Genomic DNA, 26,466 nt, shown 5'->3' on the forward strand with positions numbered 1-26,466 from the left:
GCACACAGCATGTACGTAAAAAAGTGTCTTCATTATTTGTACAAATTCATAATCAGAATTAATCAACGCAAAACGCATGTTAATCAGGAATATAGAAACAGTCGTTTGGTCTAGGGCCATTTCAGTGTGCAATTAATTTCTTAGCTCTTCAGGAAAAGAAACGCAGCATTTTCCCAGATTACGTAGAACCATCATGTGTGTGATAAATGTGGGGGAATGTGCATTCAAATTGAAGAAATCACTGCTAAAGATACCCGTTCCATGTAATTGTGATGGTTACCCTCTAAACAGAGTGAATTATAGATGACTAATTATATTCTAATTAACTTTATTCAGTGACCTTTCTAAAGCTGCGCTCAGAAAAGCACATTGTGTTATTTCATTGGGAGGGCAGACATAGGTGCACCTGCGGCATTCCTCCATTCATTGGTTAAATATAAATAGCGGTGCATGATTCCAGGTGCATGATTACAGTGCGGCAATCCTTATTAGGATCGATAATGTCATTCTTGTGGTTGCAGTGCGCAGAGCGCAGCAACCCCTTTTCAGAGGAAGGTGGAAGTGCAGACATGAGAGCTTGATAATTTGGGTGTGGTGGGAAGCCCTGGGGGCTGATTGTGATGAGGAGGGTTGTTTAGTTTGGGCAAGGGTGAGAGTTTGCTGGTTTTGGAGTCAGAGCTGTGGAGAGTGCTTTGAAGAGAGAGATTCCCAAGCAAGACCATGTAGCTTCCAGGTAAGGAACCATCCACAAATCTTGACACTGTACCCCCCCCATCACTCCCCATTAAGTTCCCTGGGCCCTCACTCCGCTGTGCTGGAAGGCACATCCCTACTAAGCTTCCCATCCACCTTGCTTTTGAGCAGCTGCAAAACCAAGTTGGATTCTATAGGAATCTGTTTGTTTTACGCCTGCATGAAATGGCATGCAAGCATAAAATGGAGAGCTCCCACAAGACTGGTGAGGTCATCACGCTGACGATGTTAGCTCTGCTCAGTTACCCCCCCTTCCCTTTGCGTCAGCATGAACATACGCTAGAGAGTTAAATGAAGTCTAAAAGCATTACAACTCACTTAGGCGCCTCCGCTTAATGCACCACCCATTATAAAATGAGACCTTCTATCTTAATCACATGACTTCTAGCAGCAAGTCCAGCCATTCTCTCTGTGGAGTGTCGCACACTTTCATCTAGGGTTCTCCAATTACGCAACAATTTGCTACGCCATATAGTTTAAATTGGACCAATTGTATTCCTATGGGAGTATCTGAAACTAATGTTAATGTTTTACTCTTATTTCACATATAATGACAGTGAAGTGACTATATGCAGAATTCTGCTATCTCTGATCCCTTACAAGAGTGCCTGGCATGTTGCTAGTGTTTTACATTGTTAGGGAGATGTATCGGCTGCATGCTTAATCCCCTCTCCTAGTGAGAACCCCAGCAAGTTTTGCTGGACTTCTGGACCTTTTTCTTTCTATCCTGAACGAGGGGAGCCTTTTTCCCCTCATTCATTCTTATTTGCTCTGACATTTGGGAACTCTGTTCTTTTTGTTTCACTTTATTCTATGGAGTCGGCTTTCCTCGATCTCTTAACGGCATTTGTGTTACACTTTTGCAGCACACAGAACCCTCTGTGCAGTGTTGCTGGGGACCCTTCGGGTTCTCCTTTTCATATTCTTTTATTTTCCCTAAGAATGACTGTTCTTAAGGAAAGAGGGATACTTTTTTTCCTTCCTAAAACGTTTAGTTATGAGAGATTAGCACACACCACTTATATCCTCCTTCTCTCTGCTCCTGTGAATTTCTACACCCAGCTCCTTGAAGCCTTGGAGAGGAGAGTCTATAATGCACGGGTTGCCCTTCTAAGAATCAGAGTGTAGGTCTAGGAGATGTTGTATTGACTTGACTTTTGAACTTACACTTTTACCTTGTGCAGTCTCAGATATGTGATCCAGTATTTTAATCATAAATTGTGAGTTTGTGAATTATTTGTGCTACCCAATCGAGTGGTTGTTTCGTCTTGTTATCTTGGTTGTTTTCCTTTTTCTTTAAAACAATAACATGTGTCCTAAAAAAAAGAAAAAAAACAGATAGGGCTGCAATTGAGGCAGACAGGATTGTACCCCAAGAAGGCATGCTTTTCAGGGAAAGTTACGATTGATTCCTTAAAATGTGTTCAACTGTTATAGTTAATGTGAGTTTACAGCCTTGAGAAAGCTACATATAAAATAGTGCTTCCTTGCAGGAAAGGGAAAAGTATCGCAAATGAAGCAAACAATTAAGATAATTACTTAATAGATAATTAGTTAACTTTCAATTAACTGTGGCATGCCCACAATGCTTTGCTTCGTGCTTCTGAACTGAAGGTGACCTTCCAAATATTGCCACCAGGTGGCACTGTGACATGTATAACCTGGTAACCAAAAGGGTCTCTTCTACGCCGACTTAAAATGGTAGAAGGAATTATTTTCTCTTGTATCTGTTGACATTCACAGACTGTTGTTGGAGTTCTGTTAACAAAGGTGGAGCTTTTGTGTGTCAATGGTATTATATGCCATAGAGGTGTTACGGGAGGCTGGGTCAGGGTTAGCATGACTGCAGCCAAATTGCCTGATGTGACAAAAATCGTGGGTGGCACTGTGTAGCCAAGTAGACCTTGCTCCTAAATTCAGAGAGCAATCAATAGGCACAATACCTGACATGTATGCTACAGGTCCCACAATAACTGGATGGAGAATCTGTAATGCAGGAAGACACAGGTGCATGCATGTGTGTGTGTGGCTCGTTGGTGTAGCAGGGACGTTTGAACCAGTGTGCAGGAAACGTCACCCCTGACTGTGGTACATCAATCACTGGATGCTTCCCCTGCGACAGACCCACCTTTAGCTTGGTTATGTTCTCACCCCTCCCAACCGGGGAGCTTCAAGTGGATACTAACACACTGTGTAGCCCCGGGGGGTAATCAGAAAGAGGGGTAATCAGAAAGACTTGTTGATAAAGTTGTTTTGGGGCTTAACTCGTTAAAGTGCTAAGGCGTGCAGAATAGGTGTGGCAAGTCGCACGAGAACACAGTTGTACGCAATCACACACTTTGCATTTTTCTTGAAGCCACACTGGGGTATGTGAGAGATCTAGAAAAATAAATTGCAGCCAGGAGCTCTGCTACACAAGATGATGGAACGACAACCATCTACTAAAGCCATCTACTTTCTCAGAATCTCAGAAAAGGCCAACTATTTTCAATCAAAAAGGAAAGAAAAATGATTCTCGGAGACCAAGCAATGGCAGCATTAAGGCTGGGGGATGTTGCATTCTCTCTCCAAGTTAGCAGGGCCGACTGGGAACCAAAAGTGGCCCTGGACTTTTTTTTTCAAAGTGGCCCCCTATCTCACCAAACGAGCGAGCACAGTGCGCGAGGCCAGGCCATCTATCAGGGGATTGGGAGTATACCCCAAGAAAATGTTGAATACAATTAGTCAAAATGAATGCATTTAAAGCATGTTTTAAACATATATGGATTTAAAAGTCATGTTTTATATAAATTCATGATCGCTCAGAGTAGATCTTCTATGACAGATGGACCTGGGACGTTTCACATTTTGCAGCTGAGAAAAACGAATTAATCCAGTATTAAAGGTGCCCAGACAACATGCATCCCTAATCCATATTATCCTATTCCCCTGATAAAAGGAATTTGTTAACGAGCATTTGTAATGCAATGCTAACAGTTTTGGCTTTGTGTAGGCATGGGACAGGCATTTGCCAGGCACTGCTGTAGTGGTATTAACTGGATTGTAGCAGCTGCAAAGTGGTGAAAGTACCTGGGCATATAATAGCAGTGCCTGGTGAATGCCTAATATTGACACACAAGTTTAAACTGTTGACTTTGCCAATTTTAACAGGACTTCAGTAAAGGACGGGCATAGTGCTTATAAAATGAGTGGCTGAAGGCAGACCTGGTTGATGTTTTCATTACACCAGTAGCACTTTTACAGTTCAAATTAAGTGATTAAGACTTTTTTGAGAAAACTCTAGCAGATCTATTTCTGTCTTGCTAAGCTCATAATTGCAAGTAGATACTCTTCATCGTGTTTAAAAGACACAAAAAGCCGGTCCCGACTCTATGTGTGTCTGCCTTTATTGGTAGAAATATCTCACATTTTTAATATTCTTTCTCCGTTAGGCTATAGGGAGACCTGACCTAGTGCTATAGTAATTAGTACAGGCGGGCTTCTCCCCTCCCCAGGATCCTCATAATTGTCAAGGAACCTATACATTTCTTCACTGCTCAGAAGCAGAAGAGGAATCTACTGGAGAATCTAATACAACTCCTCCAGCCTTTTTAATATAAAGTTCTGCACCTACCTAACGGAGAAAGCATATTAAACATTTGAGATTGAATCCTGCCCAGTGACAGCTAATATTCCAGGTTATTTTGTGTTGTAGAAAGGAGAAGTGTAAGCTGTCGCTGCTAGGAGTTGTAAATGTCTGCAGCAGAGCAGTGGTATCACTCCTTCATTAATGCCCCCAGAATCAGTAGAAATGGTTTGAATTGGTGAAAGCCGTTTGTGGTAATGGACCAGTGGTAGAGCTCACAAGTACATTGCAGATTGTGAGGAATTCACACAAGATTACATCATAGAACACACTTTCAGTTTAAACATTTGCAACTTTACATACATGGGGTGGGGGGAGGGCAGGCTTTTCCGAGCAGTGTCAACAAGGAGAGTATGCTTGCCTAGGGTGATCAACTACAAAGAGCTTTCAAACAGAACGCCATTTCTGGCCCCTACTCCAAAAATCCAGTTTGCTGAAAAACACATATGTGGGCCCAATGGTGAACGACACTGCAAAGTTTATTACCAATGAACACCTATTAACCAATAAAAGACTCCTCAATGTGATATATCGACTGAACAAGGTACTGCGCCTCAAAACTTGATACACACATCTGACCAATATAGTTGCAAAAGATGACACATGTGAGGGTATATGTTTCCACATATGGTCCTGCTCAAACACATTTTGTTTGTTTGCACCATTGTGTAAATATATGCAAAAAGTATGTAGATAAAATTCCACTTATAAATATCTTTGGGCTATGAATTCATGTTCAGAAGAAAAAAAAGCGAAAACAGTTCACGTATTATTCAAAAATTGCAAAAAGTGCTGCTCCATCGCATTGTGCCACGTGTGTGCAGTCACACTAACTAATGCGCAGCATTTAGACCACGAGTACCTATAAGTTACAGCTCATGATTCACCTCCAAATATAATGAAATCGTAGATGTGAAAGTGTCACAGAAGTGGAATTGCGCCCTAAAACGTGATAGAGGTAACATAGCACCCCTTTGGGCCTCACTAATGTGAGATTGATCAAGGAGAATTAATTTGCGACACACCAGATAAAGCAGCCAAATGCGGGGAGCTGCCAAAGCGCTTCCCTAAGACCTGCGGCCTCAGTGCGCTCAACGGCGTGCCACTTGTTAGCAGTCACCAGGTTGAATTGGATGACATATAAACACACAGATGGTGTCGTCACCAACATGTGACGTCATATCCTGCACCCCGTGAAGTTGTAAACAACGCTAGAGTGCATGTGTACCATTGAGGTTCTTTAGAACAGTAAAACTGAAAAATAAACGTAAAACCTAAGCTTGGCAATAATTAATATCATGAATGATAACATGTTACTGCACAATCATGACTTAAACTACACATTAAATGACAGGATGCCAATCATTAGTGATTTGTGACAATACAGTAAAAATATAATAACGTGACTGTAAGCAGCTGTGCTAATGCGCCCCACAGAATGGGATTGGGTTTGAGCACATAAGCATATATCAGCTTGAATGTGAATGTTAAAATGTGATTCTGTTCAAAATGTGGGAAGTATCAATAGACTAAAGTGAAAACACCCAGCCATAAAGCGTGCACTATGAGGAAGCACGTACGAATTAAGACGTTGCATGCCAAAATATGGGAAATCCCAGTTAAGTGGCCTAAAGTGAAAACACCCAGTCATAAAGCATGCACTATGAGGAAGCAAGTAAGAATTAAGACGTTGCATGCCAAAATATGGGAAATACCAGTTGAGTGGCCTAAAGTGAAAACACCCAGTCATAAAGCATGCACTATGAGGAAGCAAGTAAGAATTAAGACGTTGCATGCCAAAATATGGGAAATACCAGTTGAGTGGCCTAAAGTGAAAACACCCTGTCATAAAGTGTGCACTGTGAGGAAGCACGTGAGCATTTCAATGTGCATGATATTTACAGATAAGAAGAAACTATGGGCCCATAAAAGGGCATTTCAAGTCTAAACTCAATACCAATGCTACATCACACATGTATCCCAAGTGAAAGGTCTCCCAGATACACCCATGGATCTATATGATGGACGCAAATACCAAAATGCGAGATTAATGGGATGCCAAAAACTCAAATAATAATGCTGTAAAAACAAATTATTTATGTCACCCCGCCCACCGACCGAGCAAACATTATCCAGATCCCCACTCCTCCATTGCAGCCAGTCCAAGGCGAGCTCAGAGTTCCTCCAGTCCAGCCAGCACCCCCAAGCAATCTATTTAATTGATTTTTCAACGCACCTGAACTTCCCTATGCTGCTCTGCTTTCATGCTCGCCCTGCACCTGCGCAAATGTGTGCATAGAGCGCCTTTGATAGCACAATGTAGCCTACTGCAGGGCACGTGCGGTTACCTGAGCGGTGCCTGTGCCTCTCATGCACAGGCGCATGGCAAACACGACCCGGCCCCCGTCATCAGCCCTGTGGGAACAGGCTGGGAAGAAAAGAAATGGCAGCCAGATCCCACAGGCAGCAGCCAGTTTCATGTGAACCATCCAGGCTGGCTGGTAAATCATTTTCGTTTGTTCCATGTATCCTTCCGCTACCAAAAGAGTCCCTATGCCCCGAGGCCCACCGGGGAAAGTCCTGGTATCCCGGTGGGGCAGGCCAGTCCTGCAAGTTAGTCAAGGAAAATGATTGTCTTTTGTGTCTATCCAATGTAGGACCCAGGTTTAAATTGTTTGCAGGTGTAAAGAGTTGTAATAGCCGTTCATACAGCACACATCACAAACGTACAAATATGTCTACACCAGGGGTCTCCAACCTTTACGTTAGCAAGAGCTACTTTACTTGTAGTTAGTGGGAAAAAGGTGGGAGCTACTGGCGAGAGCTACTGGGGTGATGGTGTTCATGAGTATGAGAATGTGTACCATGATTTGTTTGGGCAGTTTATTTGCTCCTTGTACCAAAAACGAACAACACATGCATTTACCATGATACCAATAACTTCAATAGCATCTCTATTTCATTATTTTTGAATTGTAGCTGTAGCCTAAAAATTGTCACGCATATCAGAATGTCAGAAACCCATCGGGTGTGACGGCTGACACTGCATGCTCACCACCAGTGCTCAGTGATCTGGTGTGTCGCTTGAAACGGCAACGACACTCAGATGCTGTCAGGATCTAAGTGTTGATTTCAGGAAGTTAATGTCTGCAAAAGGCAGATTCGCAGAGATAGCCAATCATATTGACTGGTAGTGTAGTTGCCCTCCTTGCTATAGTGTTTGCACACCTGACACGGCAGACATAAATGTAGGACAGTTTTGAAAATCTCTTTCAACAGACTCAGCGGGGGAGTCACTGGGCTCTTTGTAATTGCACCATCTGTAAAAGTACATTTGTTTTTCATCAAATAATTCACAACTTTGAAGGATATCTTTGTAACAGAATTTGCATTGCAGAATTTGGTTTACGCACGTTTTAGGGTCGAACACTGCTTCATTTAAGGAAAATATTTTCATAATGTGTGTGTATTATTGCAAAATGCCTCTCAATGTTACTTCTTTCCCATTGTAATTTTGTTAAAGATGCACATTAAATTTTTACGCTGGAAGGAAACGAAATCGGTTTCCCACACTGGATGTAAATGGTACATCTTTTGCCTATTGTTGGATGGTGCGTCAGAGTCTGAATCCTGGATGTTTCTTTTGGGGCTGCATGTGCAAAAACAACCTGAGGATTATTTCAATCAATGTATTATACAGGTTTAAAAAAATAAAACAGGATATACCAGTTTAGCATATCCCAATTCCTGCATATTACTCACGTGCTAGGTCGCAGAATTCAGACATGGAAAAGTAAGTCAAAACCTACTTTGTCGACTTCCATTATAAGTAATTTTATCAAAATAATTGCTAAGATTGAACAAATGAGCATGTGGAAACAATGTGATCAAGTTATATGCAAAATAGTGTATAGTGAGACTTGAAACAAGCACAAATCATATAACAATTCAACTGGACGGTATACACATTGTTATGTTAATAGTTTGAGCAAAGGGAGTACGGTTGAAGTGAGGGGTGATTTCTTCTTAATGGGTGTACCTGCCAGCTGTCTGCCCTTTATCAAGGAGGCAGTAGCTCAAAAAACAGCTCACAGGATTGCTGCATCTCCCTGCAGGAATCATGCAGGTCAATCTGGTCCATGACCAATGGCCCATTGCTGGCTTGCACATACAGCTCTCACAGACATGTAGAGTGCTCCTGCATCACAAACATTGTTTAAGTGACTATTATGACATATTTTCTGCAATGGCATCAGAGTGTTTTACAGTGGAAGTCTGGCACAGTGCCGGCATATCCAATGCAATGTTGGTGACCAGGCATCTCTTAACATTTTCCATGTCTTAGCCAATTATTTGTAAATTGTATGGTGTTTCGCCCAAATCTTTAGCAAAACAGTGCTCATAAATTGCACCATTTAAAGCGAGTATTGAAATGCTAATAATCCTGTACCAGAATTTGAACATGGGCATACATGTTCCCCAGAGATCTCTGTCCACCAAAAAATCAGCATATTCCGTGGAATTACTGCAGCAGTAATTCCACCAGCGATAATTTAGTCGAAAAAGCTGCATAGAGTTCAATGGACTCTGAAAAAATAGGGATTTACAGTGCCACCACCGCTTGTAAACTGCCAATAATTTCGCCAGACCAAGTGGCAGTAACAGTAATTCCGTTGCCCGGTATTCTGGAAAATGCACAGCCGGAGTACCGACCCACTCGCAATGAGGCCCAAGGTCTTTCTACCCTTTGTACTTCTTTGAGCATTTCACAGAGATGTTCTAATCTTCTTTTCTCGGAAATGCTTGATTTGACGCTGCAGCCTGAGACTGTACTGCCTCAGAGATCCCACTGAAACAGTGATTAGTTTCACACTGCGGCTTTGTTTGACGAGCTTCTCGCCGAGAAATGCTGCACTGCCAAAGCTAGAAGCAAGTGCTAGATATGTGCCTCGAGCCAACCAGTGCTGACGAGCGTCCCCAAGCTTCTCGCTGAGAAATGCTGCACTGCCAAAGCTAGAAGCAAGTGCTAGATCTGTGCCTCGAGCCAACATGTGCTAATGAGCTTCTCGCCGAGAAATGCTGCACTGCCAAAGCTAGAAGCAAGTCCGCAATCTGTGCCTCGAGCCAACCAGGGCTGACGAGCTTCTCGCCAAGAATTGCCTCACTGCCAAAGCTAGAAGCAAGTCCCCGATCTGTGCCTCGAGCCAACCAGGGCTGACGAGCTTCTCGCAGAGAAATGCCGCACTGCCAAGCTAGAAACAAGTGCTAGATCTGTGCCTCGAGCCAACCAGTGCTAACGAGCTTCCCTGAGCTTCTCGCTGAAAAATGCTGCACTGCCAAAGCTAGAAGCAAGTCCCCGATCTGTGCCTCGAGCCAACCAGGGCTGATAAGCTTCTCGCCGAGAATTGCCTCACTGCCAAGCTAGAAACAAGTCCCCGACCTGTGCCCCGAGCCAACCAGGGCTGACGAGCTTCTCGCAGAGAATTGCCGCACTGCCAAGCTAGAAACAAGTGCTAGATCTTTGCCTCGAGCCAACCAGTGCTATAATATTATGTTTTTCCAGAGCACTTCACGCCTCCTTTTCTCACCTTTAGGTGCTATCAAAATAGGTGTTATTATAAGCCAATTTGATAGTCCTCGTATCGATTTGTGGAGGATGAAAGGCTTGGTCAACCACTCTTGGACTCAGACCTGTGATTGCAGGTGATATGTTATGATAGGTTATTTATAAAGCGCTTAATACCCAGAGGCTTCTTAGCGCAGAGGTTGTACACAGATCTCAGTCGAGCACTTATCCCACTCAGCTATATGACCGGCCTTTAATGCATGGAAGTTAATCTACTCAGGAGCTGGATTACTGATTGCAACAATTCCCTTAACCATGTGCTTACGTATATAGAGCGAACATCTGTCCTGTGGTCGCTATGTAAAGATTTAGCTTCAGCGCTTAAAGAGCGCATCAGAGGATGGAACTAGCTCTGGTGCGTGATTACCTCCCATGGCTGTGTGCTGGATTTACATTCCATGAAAGAGCACATGGGTTCTGCTCTTTGTAAGCACACGGTTGATGGTTTAGCTTGCATACCCCTGGGGTAATTTTCTATGTCCCAAAAAATACCATGCACAGGGCTGCATGCAAATGCACTTACGTGCAAGCAGTTCCCTCCATGCTATTTTAATTCATTTTGACCGGTGGTTAATTCTGACACAGTAATCCAGGCAAACCCGGATTTCAATGTTAGTTTTACAAAGTTGTCAGGACATCGCTAAGACTACTAGCTGGACCGCCTCGCTGCACTTAAAAATGTCTAATGTTGATTGTCCTTAATCTATGTGAGTCCACCCATGTAGTGTTGTCCCCTGTGACTGTTCCATTTACTCTCCACAACCTGGTCAGAATGTCACTCAAACTCACCCCATTCTAAGAAGCTCACTGCTTCCCGTCAAATCTGATATCTAATGTATGTTCTTTTGTGATGGAAGACCATTTTTCATTCTTATATATATAAAAAATAACTAATAATCTGTCATGTCTGTGAATGACAGATGGCATTTACAGGAATTCCGATGAAATCTGCCTGCTTTATGCAGGTGAAAACCACAGGCGGACTCCACAGGAATCCCTAACATCTCCACCCGCATGAAAGATCACACACCGGTGGAGTTGCTACCGGGTTCCTAATGCCGCTCAGATTGGGGTGGTGGAATCGCTTGCATCGGTCGATGACCCGCTCCGTGTTAGCAATGCAGCAAAATTGACCCCTTTGTTAAAAACATGCTTAGAACATTTTAAGAATGTTTTTTATGAACCGTTCGCAGAATCAGCTGGATGAAAAAAGTACCCCAATTGGGGTAGATTTACAAAGGTATGCACAGTTCCACACACCACAAACCTATGCAGCAACCATTGAGTTGTAACTTGGCAACAGGGCGAAAGCAAAATTAGCTGCCTGTGGAAGCATCTCCAGCCTGTGAGGGGCATGTCTTGCACTTCCAGCTCCAACGACTTTACAAGAACATCTGTGGACCGGATTTGCTGATGACAGCGGCAACATACATTAGTCCCATGCATGTGCTGTCATTGCACCTCCACCGCCCGAAGGACACCGCAATGTTTTGCTCACATACACATTGATCCATTTCAAATATTTCCCAATGCACAACTTCACAGTCAAAACGGAAATCTTGTTTTTGGTTGTGCACCAATGTGCAATTTAGATTTTGACATTGAAGCTTTGCATGGCTGATTTATTGTCCTGCAAAGATATAGCAAATCGACCTCTTTTGTTTACCCCGAACCACTCTGCCTCGAGCCAACCAGAGCTGACGAGCTTCCCCGAGCTTCTCGCCGAGAAATGCCACACTGCCAAAGCTAGAAGCAAGTGCTAGATCTGTGCCTCGAGCCAACCAGTGCTGACGAGCTTCCCCGAGATTCTCGCCGAGAAATGCCACACTGCCAAAGCTAGAAGTAAGTGCTAGATCTGTGCCTCGAGCCAACATGTGCTAATGAGCTTCTCGCCGAGAAATGCTGCACTGCCAAAGCTAGAAGCAATTGCTAGATCTGTGCCTCGAGCCAACATGTGCTAATGAGCTTCTCGCCGAGAAATGCTGCACTGTCAAAGCTAGAAGCAAGTGCTAGATCTGTGCCTCGAGCCAACCAGTTCTGACGAGCTTCCCCGAGATTCTCGCCCGAAGTGCTGCACTGCCAAAGGTAGAAGCAAGTGCTAGATCTGTGTCTCGAGCCAACCAGTGCTGATGAGCTTCCCCGAGCTTCTCGCAGAGAAATCCCTCACTGACAGAGCTAGCAGCAAGTGCTAGATGTTAATGTTAAAGGACATTTGTACCGTGCACTATCACCACCTGTGATAGTGGTTCCCTGGCGCTCTGGCAGCTCTGAAAGAGGGAGGGAGGGTGGGTTTGTCGGAGGAGGCTGGAAAAAGTGCAAGAGTGCAGTGATGTGCTGTTGGCGGCCTCAGCCCGGTGGGTCCTTTGGCTGGGCCTGGGGTGTTTGCAGCCGGTAGTCATCGTGTTCTGTTGTGCAAGTCTGTGTTTTTTTGTTTTGTTGTTGCAGTGTAGTGAAGTGTGTGCGGTTTGTTGTTCTGTAGGTTTGTGGTTGTGTTTGGTTTGGAGTTTGAGAGGTGAATGCAGAGGAGGAAATTGTTAGTGGCATTGGTTAGTTGGCATCTCTAGCCTGAATTGAAGAGTTGGTTTTGCGTAATCTCTCCAGATAGGGTGTCTGTGCAACCTGTGCCTCTGGTTAGGTATGGGCTCTTTCTGCATTTGAGGCCCCTTTCACATCTCACTCCCACCTCCACCAGCCTCCACAACAACCGCACATGTTCCTCACTCCTGCTTATATGGCCAGTGCACCAGTGGTGATTGGTAGTATCTCGACAGTTCCGCAACCCAGTGGTACCTAGTAGCAGCTAAGGGGCAGTTGAAGATGTTGGTTAGGATTGGCTGGGGTTGTTGACTCTGTCTACATGGGTGTCGCCTGTGTTCCACTCTCCGCGGCGTCACCCGTCCAGGTGCCGTCGGTGCTTCTCAGTCAGTTCTGGGAGCTTGTCAGTGTCTTTTCCGGTTTAGTCTTTCTTTTTCCTTTCTGTTGTTTCGGTTTTAGTCTGTGGTATTGAAGAGCCAGGTTTTTACTAATTTTCTGAATTTTAGGTGATCTTTGGTGTTTCTTATTTCTTTTGGGATGTTGTTCCAGGTTTTTGCGGCTAAGTGGTAGAAGGCGGTGCCTCCTAGTTTTTTCTTAATGTATGGTTTTAGTTCCAGGCGGATTTCGTTGCTTGACCTGAGGGGTCTCGTTGGCTTGTAGATTGTTATTTTCTTTTGTAGGAATTCTGCTCCTTGTCTGCAGATCGCTTGACCAACCGAGTGTCCAAAGCTCAGTTCTAATATTGGGCTCTTGAAAGACTCCATCACCATCATGCTCACTCTTTCAGCACGCACTCCATACAGCAACCAACCGAGACACACATAGGAGCAGCCCGGTCTCTCATGTAGCGCTGCACAATGGGATCTATGCAGTGATCGAAGTGAGCGGGAACGGTCGGGAGCGGTGTTCCACTACTTTTTTTTTCTTTTTCTGTTTACCATTCCTCTACTTTTTATGACCATATTCACCTTTCTATACAGAATATTTGTCCATTCATGTCCCTGTGCAAGTGTCAAATTCTAATAGGAGTCTTAGTTACTATTCACTTATTCTATGGCAATGCCTCGTCTGCAACACCTTTTCACATGTTTCACTATGCTTCCGCCTACTCTCTTCCCGGCCAAGACCACAGCTTCACTACTTGCTTTGTACACTTCTACCACTGGATCCATGTGATTACTGCAAGGAAAAAAATGCAGACGACAAAAATGTCAATTTATTTTCATGATCTATCAACACAATTATATGCGGGCAGAAACCCCCTACAGCACCTCCCACACTCCACCCTACATTATTTATTACCCTAACCCACCCTCCACATATGTTTACGCTGAAATGCGCAGTAATACATTCTGTGATACCCCACACTGTACCCTCTATCATTGGTTCTATCATACACCCACCTTGAATTCCCACCCCTACCAATATGCACAGGATTGATCTCATTAGACCCAAAGGGTAACACACCTGGGAACCACATGGCAACAGCAATGCCACGTGTGGGACAGGCGGCGGGCACTTCTGAATCTGCACCGCTCGACACGTCAGGATTTGCCCCTTGTGCCTTCTTGCGGGACCACTAACCGCTGCTGCTTTTTCCCAAACCTAGCACCAAGGGGATGCCAACATGCCAGACGCCGCTCTTCTCAAGAACCACTTACGTTATATTACACTAATGGCACTGAGCATAGTGGCCAACTGAGAAGCAATGCCTGACCAAACAGATGCTTCATTCAATATATGATTAGACAACTATTGGTTATATCACTCGATTATTAAGGGATGCTACAGTGGACATTTATGTTCGGTATCATTTGTGTTTATAAAAATACAGTATTTAATATTCTCAAAGAAACGCAAATGGCATTCCCGAATAAGAAGGATAATTTACGCAAAGTCCTCGGTGTTAACCGTTTTTGTTTTACGATGATACCCGACTTACCCAGGAGCCATGAGACCTGCATGCTATCCTATAGGAACAGTTCTGCCTATTTTCACTGATGGGGGAAGGAGTGGTGTTAATGGCAGGGAGAGCAGTGCTATTGGCAATTGAAGCACTTTGTGGCTGTGAGGAAGTCAGTGGTCAGATAGAAGCACAAGAGAAGGTGAAAAGTAATGAGCTCAATCCGCTTCCCCCCTGCATTTCATTTAATCCATATGGGGTGCTAGTGGTGTGTGATGAAATCCACAGCATCTTTGTGCGAGCATTATCGCCCTCAGTTAAGGGCAATACAGACGTTAATGGGCCTGGATGCATGATTTATGGGGCCAAGAAAGGGTGCATAAGGAGGGTAGCCAGGCTCACAAGATCCAGTATTGCCCAGCAGCTGCCGGCCATGATTGTTATTAGCACCCGGGGCCAGATGCTACGAGGAGGTGGATAAGCCATCTCCCTGACTTGCCCACAGGCTCTGTCTCCATGCAACAGAAATAAAGAATAAACTTCCCTTCCATGGCCACTGTGAAGTCTGTCATTCATTTCTGTGTTGTGGAGGCAGAGCCACGCGGATCCAGGAAGATGGTGGCTGTGCTGGGCTGGTGGGAGTAGGAAGGAGCGGCCAGCAAGTGGAGGATCAAGTAAGTATTGGGGAGTGGGCTAGGGAGTGAGTGGGGTGAGCGGGGAGAGCCACTGCAAATGTTGGGATGCTGAGAGGCAACGGTCCCAAGGCTACATGAGTGCATAGTGCCCAGAAGACCTAGATACTAATTGGCTGTCAAGTCCAATGTTTTTCCCTAGGTGGTAATTAAGCGTTATTGCCTGCAGTTGCAGGCAATACAGGCTCTTATGGGCCAGAGCGAAGCAAGGATGCACAAGGGGGGCACCTGGGCAGAGTTGGACCAATGAAAAACTGGCCCAGATTTGCAAAAGGCAATTCATTTATTTTGTGACCGACTGTTTGAATAGCACTCAAGGGTGAATTTTTGATCAAACGTGATGCAAATTGTGCAATTTCAAGAATATTATTCCTCAACAATAGTCAAACCTACTAGCCGCATAGTAAAATAACTCATCAAACTAGCCGACATTGGCCAAAAAAGTGGTCCACTTTGCGATTATGGCCCTTGGAACATGCATTTGTAATGGATGGGCTTATACCAGAACAATTCTGAGTCCAAATAACCAGACAAACTTTAGAAGATGGAAAGTTACTGTTTCATTATCAATTATCTAAAACAGGGAGGTTACAACGAACATCAACGGACATACGCTCACTTTTTCAATGATTTCACAAAAAATACACTTCATGTACTTCATTATGCCTCAGAGTGACATCATACTACGTGGCAATAGTGAAAAACCTGTCAAGGGTTGGGATTGGTTAAGGGAAACATCTAGATTTACAATCATATAGGAGCAACGATTGTTATTGGCCGTCCTTTATCAGGTGGACAATTTATGCCTACCGCTACAAACATGTAATTTATGAAAAATAGTTACACCATGTTTCATTGGTCTTCTAAGCTATAAGGTCCTTCGTTATATGGACTAATGCAATTGGTTGGCATGCTTGTGCCATGTCTGGAACATTTGGTTTATTTAGCAGCATGTAAGCCAAGACCCAAGTGCAGGGAGATAGGACATGAAGCTACCTCACCACCCAATTAGCCCAGCATCTCTCATCACCCATGCCTTCTGCCATGAAGTTGTCTTTGTACTTGGCCTTGCAGAGTATTCTCGTCTTGGGAATGCATGAGAGTCAGGGCACTCGATATCGTGTCTGGAAGCCAAGTTCAAACTCTGTTTCCATCCTTGGCTCACCTGACAAGAGACCACGATTTGGTCCATTCTGCATCTCTTAAACGCCTTAAATGAATTAAGACTTGCCACCCTTTGTGTTCTTTCTTGCACCTTAACGTGAGAGGATTCATCCTACGCACACTCATTCTTCTTCAGAGTAGATGGCTGACCTCGATTTTTAAGATCTTGACTTCAGGCCAGACAGCCTCGCCACGCAGCTTCACTAGCCTGCTATTCTGCTGCGCAACAGCTTTTCATTCCCCCTTCATGGTTTCTGACTTAGTTATTTCATGATACCAATGTCCAGTTTCTGTACAATGGCGTCTTTGCATGCATTCTACTCACTACTCATAGCTAGCCTATACGATGACTTAATCTACCTCGCGTTTCTGCGTCTGTACATTTATTGAACTTGTTTTCTGCAGCTCTTTGTTAACGTGTAATCTTCTTTTCTACTTTGATAGTCCACTCAATTGCTTACTTCATCATTTGTCCTCTAGGATCCATACATCGTCTTTACTCAGTAACTCGGGACATCGCAAACTTTCTTCTGACGTCATTAGTTCATTTTCTTAGCTCTTTCTCATATTCCTTCACCGAGTTCCTCCTGTAGGTTATCATCAACTCGAGGGTACATTCGTTAAGGTTGTCTCAATCGATATCTCCTTCCAAATACTCGCTGCAGTATTGGTAAGATAGCTGGTGTCAGGCAAGGTCTCATGTCGCCAATACAGAGGAGGTAGTGGGGAGGGGTCTCCTGCGGATGTATACATCTGCTCCTCTACAACTTTGACCAACAAACTGGCACACACAAGCATTTTGCGTTTTTGGTTTGGGCATTTCCCTATTGCCCTATACGCCAGTTTGAGCCTGCATCCGGGCCCGTATTTCCAGTAGCTCTGGTTAATGATGCTAATGCCGCCTGGCTCTGCAGCTGAAAAAGGTGAGGGCAGGGCACTGAGAAATGTCCATCAAGCAGTGGGTGCTTGGCAGCCTTTCTGCAGAAGTCCTTTTTCTCTGTCCATGCTATGAGTTGAGCAGTCTGATAGGGGCAAGTAGCATTCATGACTGACATATGGTGATGAGGAAGAGCCCATGCAAAATCTGGAAGAGGACAGGTAAGTGGGATGTCTGTAAGGGGGAGTATCAAGGGAACAGATCTATCATGGAGAGTGGGGAGAAGGAGCACAGACAGAGCCTGTGCCCAGCGTGCCACTTTGAACCATGAACAGCATCAGGATCCCCATCTACACTGGCAAATATTATAGAGAATCACTGGATACTGATTGGCTTTCAGGATTCCATCATTCCAACCTGGGTACAAATTGAAGAAAAGGCTCTAAGTGGGAGTACATGCTTATGCTGATTGCAGTAATGTTTGTGGGCATTTCACTTATGCTGTTACCCTTCCCAGTTGACTCTTCTGATGAGGTCACTCACAGAATAGTTATTTGAAGAGCGAGAATGTCAAAGGCACAGTACGATGAAGACCGTCTGCCTCATTACAAGCCAGGCAAACCGGTAATAAGGGTGCCAGTAACAACGTACTGGAACCTTAACTGGACCACCAGACTATGAGAAAGCCTGCAGGGGCCGGTGCTCCCGGACGGTCTGAACTGCCAGGAGCACTGGCACCTGACGGCATGGTTTTCAAAGAAGCACCATCACTGTTGCTATTGGTGCCTGTACTTCTGTGTCCTCATTCCCGCAAAGTCCTATGGGACTCCACGGGAATGGGGACTTACACTTTCCACCGCCTGACATCCCGGCCCAACGCCACCTGTAATATACTGGTGGCACTGGGATATCAGGCGGCGGAACGGTGTGTTACGAGGTCGGTAGCACTGACGGGTTACAGCCGACCTCGCAATGAGGCCCATAGACGTCAACATGCCAACAATGCTCTGAGTTCGAGCAAGCACTTGCAAAGGCAAGCATAGCATTACGTTTCATCAGGTTGACGTTGCAGTCTCTCCTGCTCTGTATCTTTTGTAGTGCAAGAAGTCTCCTTGCCGCTGTGAAGGGGTTCAATGAGTCCATACTTTCCAAATTTGGACTCAAAGAACGAATCTTGCTTACCCTCCTATTATTAGGCAACAGGAAGCAGATCCAAACTTGTGAGCTAGAAAATACCTGTTTAGGTATGGTTGACGGGCAGTGATACGGCAAAGCAGTGCATGCTTCCTCTTAAGGTGATCATGGCAAACGGTCACAAATGTTGCCGCCACATGTTGCAGGAAGTGGAAGATCCACACACCAGGCACATGCTCTCTTGACAATTACTGGTGAATTTTGTTATGTATTGATTGAGAAAAGGAAGCTTAACAATTGCTTCAATAGTCCGGCAATTGTATGCACTTAGCAGTGTCTTCTTCAGACAACGGGGCCAAAGAGGAGTTGATGGCACTGGCTGGATGGGTGTAGGCCATGCTTGGCGGCATCAGTGCATGATCACAGGTGCAGAGCAATTGGAATTTCACCCTGGGCAGACAGGAAGCAAATAGAAATAGAATTCAGGTTCAGAGTAATGTTTTTTAAATATTTATTTTACGAGCAAGGTTTAGGGGATTTATTTTTCCAACATGTAGAAATGTATTGAAGCAATCAATCCTTAACTAAGCAATTTGTTTTCATACTCGGAAGACATTTATTTAATGAAAACAATTTTGAAATATGGGCACGAGTCATGAATATTACCAAATTAAATTGTCTCAAGTGAGGATTTCATGCTTGTATTCAACAATAGGGAAGGGATGTTCATGTAATCTTAGGATTTCTTGAAAAGGCTTCCTGGTTCCCCGTCAGTAGCAGGGCTTCCCTAATGAACAGTGGGTAAGAGTCTACATAGTGCCTGGGTTTGGGCTGGCACTCTTATCTTGTGACTCTAAAATCATCTGCATTTCTACTATCTACTAGAGGCGATGGTCTGCAAAGGGAGATACAGGACGTCTCGCCTCTCATGTCCTCAACAATAAGCCCTTGGCAGGACGTCAATGTGCCAACGCTTCTTTGTGGCGCTACCTCGAAAATGATGGTTCACAGCGACGTGGCCACGTGGTTCAGACTGGCGTCTTGGCATCACTTTAAGACGTTTTAAAGATCTGCTAGTCCTTCGGCTTCAGTCAGATTGAAGCAAACCAGGCACAAGTAGTTTTGCTTACTGGCCATAATAATCGATGGCCTACACAGGGACGCCCTACCCTGCACAATGGACAGAATCAACCTTTCCTGGACGAGATAAACCATTGGCCCACCAGTTAGACCGCCCTTTAAACAGTTTGCCACATAACACCCTCCAAAAGGAATTGATGTTTTGGTCATTTGTACCAATTTTGTAGAAACAGGCTTATACATAGATGCAAAGGTGGGTATGGATGTGCCACGTTTATCATAATATACAATGTATGCATGTCTTTACCATAGCATTGTATGACAGATGATCGATGCAGTATGGCACTTGCATCACCATACAGCATGAACCTTTGTCAACAAGACATGCATTTTCTAAACGCAGAAGCAAGAGCAAAATGAGAATTCCTGGTGGGGACACAATCAGGCACTTAAGTGTGGCAAGAGATGTGCTACAATATTTTCACTAAAATCAAGCAGGTGAATACGTCGGGTACCGTGATCTTTCTCACCATTCAGTCAGAAAGAGGATGTTTAGAGGCAAAGATGGGTGCAGACCCAGACACCGGCGGTAACATGCAATTGCCACAGATGGGAAAATAAAGAAAACCTGCTTCTTTAGGTATACAGTGGTCAGTGCGTTGGCAGCTGGCGGAGCACACAATATAGAGACACTTTCGCAAAGTAAATTGCGGGTGTGTGCTTTTAAACACAACAATAATTTATAATAAACATAAAGAGGTGAAAATAAAACTATGCTAATCATAGCTTAAAAAATGCAGTGATGCCTACAAACATCCTGCACCTAATGGGTCCCTACCTCACCGACCTGCCGCACACTCCAGACCTCTCACTTGTGCCTTAGAGAGGCTGAGCTTCACCTCCCTGAGGAGGCCCAACAAGGCCAAAACACGTGTCTGGGGATGCTGATGGTACTCGTGTTGCAGGGAGAATTGCCTAGCATTTCGGTGCTGGACTGCCTTTGTGGGTGGGACGAGACTGATATGCAAATGGAAATTTCTCCTCTTTCAACAGTGCAGTGAACTAAAACGTGGTTGTAGATCCTCCTCAGAGGGAGAAATCCCATCGAACAGGGTTTCTTACCCTTATTCGTTCTCAGTAGAGGGGCTCCGACCCTCCTGTGTAATCTTGCCTTTATAGAGCACTAGTCACCTGATTTGGGAAAGATCGAGAAATCTACTACGCTTCTGGCACATTTTTGCCCACTTCTCACCAAAATGACGTATTCATTCATCATTGAACAGCTCTGCTTTCATTTCCACTTCTGATTTTTTATGTAATCTGACAATATCTGGTCTGCTGCACCGGGCCAGGGGGTGTGAGACCTCCACTCCCATGACAACGCCCGGTCACTTATGAGTGTGTTATTTTCCTTTGCAGTTGGACCACAGTACACGGGCCACGGCCTTTATCCCAGTAAGCCCTGCTGGACAACAACCTGTATTACAGATACCATTGAGCATGAGAGAATGATGTTGCAGTTCCTGCAAGTGGCGGCAAAGCCAATTCAGAACAGGGGGTCCTAAAGAAAGTCTGCTGTACAAATACATTCTGAAGGAAGGTCGACGGCAAATTACAGCACGTGGGTGGGGACACAGTTGAATACATTAATGATCAGAGACTCCACTTGTAAAAGCTTTACCCATTCCAGTCTGTTCACATCTTCATTTATTGTATCTGATTTTCTACAGCCTCTTGTACCTTTTATTGCTTGGGAGCCTCGGAGGCTTGCTTGCCCTTGCAAACCTCGGATGAATTGAATGTCTTTTATTTCCCACGTATGTCTTGTGATTCCTTTTTACCGCTTTATAAGCTGCGTTATGCTATTTCACATTGTGCTATGACAGGGCACAAACGCATGGCATATTTGTAGATAACGGCGAGCCGGAAGTCATAAGAGATGCCCCATGCTGAAATCCCAATCCCTGCAACATTCTGATCTGGAGCCATAATACACGGCAGCTGGACCTGCATTATGCCTTAACAATTAACATAACCAAGCACCTCACCACTGGATTGTCTACTATGTTCTGCCAATTTGTTATGCAATTCTGCACTCCATGTTAATGTCCATCCACAAACTCTAACATGTTCCAAATGCCCGCCTTTCTCCAATGTTTTACTAATTGTCATTTATTATGCAATGTTGAACAATGGTCATCTAGAAAAACCCTGAATTGGGCAAGCTCTACCACTCATACTTGAAGAAGCTGCACACCAATGGCAGATGAGCACTCTACACACTACACAAAATTATTGTGCAACAGGACATAACTGTGTCCTCAAACCTCCTAAAATGGACCATAACCTGGATCCAATGAATGTTTTGCATGGCATCATCTACTGTCTAAGTCCAATGGCACTATATTTTCTTTGTTCCAACATGAGACTGAGAAAACCAAGTCTGCAAAATGATCCCAATGAGCACTGGGGGCAAGCTACCAATACAACTCACGACTTGCCGAATCAACCACTCTGTCAAGGAAAGCAGGTCACTAACCCTGACCCATTGAGCCAAATTAAGGCAAACAAGATGGATTCTGTCTCGGGAATATACTCTTGCTAACGGGAAGGTTCTACGCGGTAGACAATGGGTTTTACTTATTTTCAGAAATATTTAAGGATGATTTTAAACTCCATCCTTCCTCCTTACGCCCCCTCCAGCACTCCACCTTCTCAGAGGCATTCTTCCTTTCCTCACCTTCCCCCAGAAGCTCAATGTCTCCAGAGTAATGGTCCTCTCTAGGCTGGACTACTGCAACAGTTTCTTTCTCAATCTCCCTCTTTCCTCCTTATTCCCCCTCCAGCTAATCCAGAATAGGGCTGCAAGACTTATCCTTGGCCTCAAGCCCAGAGATCATATCTCCCTAGCCCTAAAATTTCACCACTGACTCCCGGTGGCTGCAAGGATCAAATTCAAGACCCTTTGCATCTTCCACAAGGCCTTCGGGACCTGGAGCCAAAATATATCCAACTCTCCCTACCTAAATACTCCCCTGCTAGAGCCCTACGCTCCTCTAGCTCCAACTCTTTGACTGTCAAACACTTTTCCAAGCAGAGAGTGTGGGGCAGGCTTCTCTCCTTGTCTGGCACCCCCCTTTTGAACAGCCTCCCTGCCCCTCTCAGACTTGAGCCGGACCTCCTTAAGTTCCGGAAACTGTTCTCTACCTCTTTCCCTTCCCTGTTAATCACCCCACTGCCACTTTGACGAGTACCCTGATTCGCAGGAATCTCGCAAAATTCTTCCCAGTCGATGCCAGAACCCTCCCTCCCACTGCACTGCCCTTACAGGGCCCTGCTTGGCAGCTCTGCACCCCACGCCTGAGAGTTCCCTGCACTCACACTTAGCCTGAGGTTCTACTTCTTGGCTCCCCATAGCACTTCCCTCCGTGGCCCTCTACCAGCACTTGACCACTCCTCTGCCCTCTCCTCCTCCCTCTCCTTCTCCTGCACATTTGCTCACTGCACTTGCATGGCCGAATGCCACAAGGCATAGTAGCACCATGACTGTATTTTACTGTTTTGCCACTGTTATTACTTCCACTGTACCCTTCCCATTTAGCCTTTGAAACACAATTATGTTGTATAAGGCACATAACAAATGCTCAGTAAAATGAATTAAATAAATAAATAAATCTTAAATGTTATAAAGTCACCTGTAGCTCTTTGCAAGACTAGCTGCTTATTTTCCAAAAATGTGATTCTCACTAGAAGTCTGTAGTAAAGTTGGTTTGTCTTTCCAGCACAAAACATGCTATAGGGGAATGTGAAGTGAACATTCATGATCTTTCTTCAGATGCTGGTTGCTGGGATGACAAACGTCATGAAGATCCATGGTGCTCTTTAGAAACCAATTAGCAATTCAGCTTTCCAAAGGAACTATTCATAAAAGAGAGATTGGGAAATGTGAGGGGTCAGAAATGCGAGACAGACACAAAGGTATAGGTTTCTTTTCTCAAGGTGTATTCAAAGTAAAAGGGGGTTTTGATAAACACCTTACTTTCCCTAACCAACTAGAGAGGTGCCTTCCTAGAAAACCAAAACTAAGGGAACATTACCTAGTGTCCAAAATATCTCTGGCCCTCACACTAATACATGCAAGGAAAATATGGCAACATTTTAGTCCAACAAAATGTGGGATGTTTTCCCCCACTAGTCCAGGCCCTACAACATTACTGTGCATTGCTTGCATCAGGAACATCAGAATGGCCGCCGGAAAGCATGCCACTCACTAAAAATCACCCAAAAGTGCGCAGTAAAAATCTAAAAAATAGGCCACCATCCACTTTTGCCTATCTCAGTGGTAACACAGGAGACCACTGCCAAAACCCATCATTTGGCTGCCCACAAAGCAAGGCTGATTGCAAAAGAAACACAGAGCTGTGTGAAAATCCGTTTTTCTTGGTTGTCAAATTTGCAAAAAATCATGGCTCACAAACTACCCAAAAGATCCAACCTCCCTGTTGGGTGTTAAACATCATTCTACTTCAAGAATCCACATAAATACCATGTCCACAGAAGTACACTTATCAGAAGAAAATCCACATTGAAGATTCCTTACTTGGAAAATGATGTCAAAAATGTGTGCAAAACCGTTACTCGCCTCTGTCAGACGCTGGCGATCTCTAAATCTGACAGGTGAAACTTGTGTCTCAAAAACTAAATATGCCAAAGAAAGACTTGCTATCAGAAGCCTGAGAGGTGGATACAATTCAAAACTATATTTTGAAAAGGCTTGAATTAAGAAATTGGTTGATGTATTTGTTAAAAATGTAATTTATATTTTAGGACAAGACCATTGCAGACATTGGGCCTCATCACGACTTCGGCGGTAACCCTTAAATCCGGCGGTAGCGCTATTACCGCCGGATTTAAGAGTCTGCCGAATCAGGGCTTCGGTGGATTTCGCCCCAGCTCTGAGCTGGGGGGAAATCCACTGAAAATTCGTGTTATTACCGCCGACGGAAAATCCGCCGGCGGTATTAGCGTGAAGATTCCCCATTGAGCCCAATGAGGAATCTCATTCGGGAATGGGGCATTCCCGAATGGGCTCAGTGGGGAATGGGGACTTACATTACCGCCGAACTCATGATCCGGCGCTATTAGCGCCGGGGAGTTCGGCGGTAGGGCTAATACCGCCCGCGCTAATAGTGTTACCGTTACCGCCCAAGTCGTGATGAGGCCCATTGTGTTTAAAAGTTAAAGTTAGCCACACTGAGCTTCAAAGACATTCCACACCTTCTTCCAAACAAAGGAATCTTCCCCCTGCTCTCTGCTAAGAAACTGGCAGGCTGGTGTGAAAGGAACTAGGAGGGGCACTCTGGCATGTTGCTCTGAGTGTAGACAAAGGACTCCCTTGAGCTGAATGAAAATGCTAATTCAGGTGTGACTGACATCAACTGCCCTGGCAGGAAGAAGCCATGTGACTCTCTGATTCAGCCGAGCCTTGGAGGCGGGCCAGACTGAAAATGTGGATTTGAAACTAAAGTAACTGTATGTTTTGGGAAAGGACTTATAAAATATTGTGCCGAACTGACAAAAATATGAAACTTAGAGATTATTAAAATGAAAAATTTGCTCAGAGTTTAAAACTAATCTGGAATCTGTGTGATGTTCTGATGCTGAACCACAACATTTTTAATATTGTAGCTATTGTGATTATGCTAGGAACATGAAAAATTACAGGAATATGCACAGAGGGTATATGCATGTATGTGTAAAAAAATTGTACAGATCGAAAATGTGTAACCAACCAAAAGCGTGAAAAACTGTCATTTATGAACCAAAACTCGTAGGAAGATAAGATTTGGACAAAAACGTACCTTAGGCAATCTGTGATGTGTATATGTATTATGAACAAGTTGTGCATATTGTAAATATTTTTTTAATGAAAAATAAGGTATACTGTACAGAGACAAAGGGGAGGTTTTCTCCCTAAGCCATAAACATGACACATCATGATACATCATGACACACTGTTCCTTTCTCAAATCAGGAGAGGGGGAACTCTTTGACCTATCATATCCTTAGAGGGTTGGGCATAGACAATCAGCCTCTCCAACCACTTTGGAAAATGGATAAATAGGGACTGTTGAGGACCCACACACACATTCACTCATCAACTGATCCACTGGCGAAGCACCCTGCAGGAAGATCCAGACTCCAGACTCTAGAACCAGACTCCAGAACCCTGAAGTAGAGGCCTAACCCAAAAAGCTGAACCCTTTTCAACAGGCCTTTAAAATCTAGCAACCTGATTTTAACCCCTAAACCTCCACGGGGCCTAAACCATTCAACAGCCTGGCTGAGCTGTTTTGCTGTTCTGGCCAAGAACCTGTGCTAGAACCAGAGATCGAAACCGGTAGAGCAGTGACCCAGAACCCATCAGATCCAGTCCAAGAGGCCGTGCAGACCAGAGTGTCTTGCTGAGAGCAGAACCCAGCGCCTGAGACCTGTCCGTTGGTGAGCGAATCCCAGCCAAACCCTTGACCAGATCTTTGACGGGCCCATTCCATTCCAAAGCCATAGTAGTGTGTATTTAAAATAGAACTGTCCATAGTCATCTCTTAGTTTAAAGTAATCCTATTCAATCCATTTCAACCTATCCACAACTGCATTATAGAATCTTGTGTCCATCCTGAATCCTTCTCATTATATATTCTCTGATAATTGTAGTGATAATCATCTGTGCGCTGATATTTTTCTGAAGAAAGTCAAGTGTCCTGGCGGACAGAGGTCAGAGCGGAAGGCGCCCTGTTCTGGTAGCTGTCCCGTTGGGTATCTTACACTTTCATAGCCCTTTAGTATAAGTCCATCTTGGTTCCTGATCTTTAAAGCGCATCTTTCATTTTGACTCTTTTGAGAAAAATCTACCTTTACTAAAACCTCTGTAACTTTGAACCATACGTCCTAGAAATCTAAATGTCATTTTGAAGCTAACATCCCCAGCTTTCAGACGAACCCAAAATGACATTCCAATTCCTTATAGTTTTTCCGTAATCACATTTCTCGCACGCGGAAAATTTGCCGCAAATTTGC

At 44.4% G+C, this 26,466-nt stretch overlaps 1 protein-coding gene across 4 annotated transcripts in view; it reads left to right on the plus strand.

Annotated features, from left to right (window-relative positions):
* GRIK1 (glutamate ionotropic receptor kainate type subunit 1) overlaps window positions 1-26,466 on the plus strand; it is a 1,552,596-nt gene that overhangs the window by 31,111 nt on the left and 1,495,019 nt on the right. The gene's annotated exons all lie outside the window — the stretch shown is intronic.

This window comes from Ambystoma mexicanum, chromosome 7p (assembly GCF_040938575.1).
Source record: "Ambystoma mexicanum isolate Mex_15411 chromosome 7p, UKY_AmexF1_1, whole genome shotgun sequence".
Taxonomy (NCBI): domain Eukaryota; kingdom Metazoa; phylum Chordata; class Amphibia; order Caudata; family Ambystomatidae; genus Ambystoma; species Ambystoma mexicanum.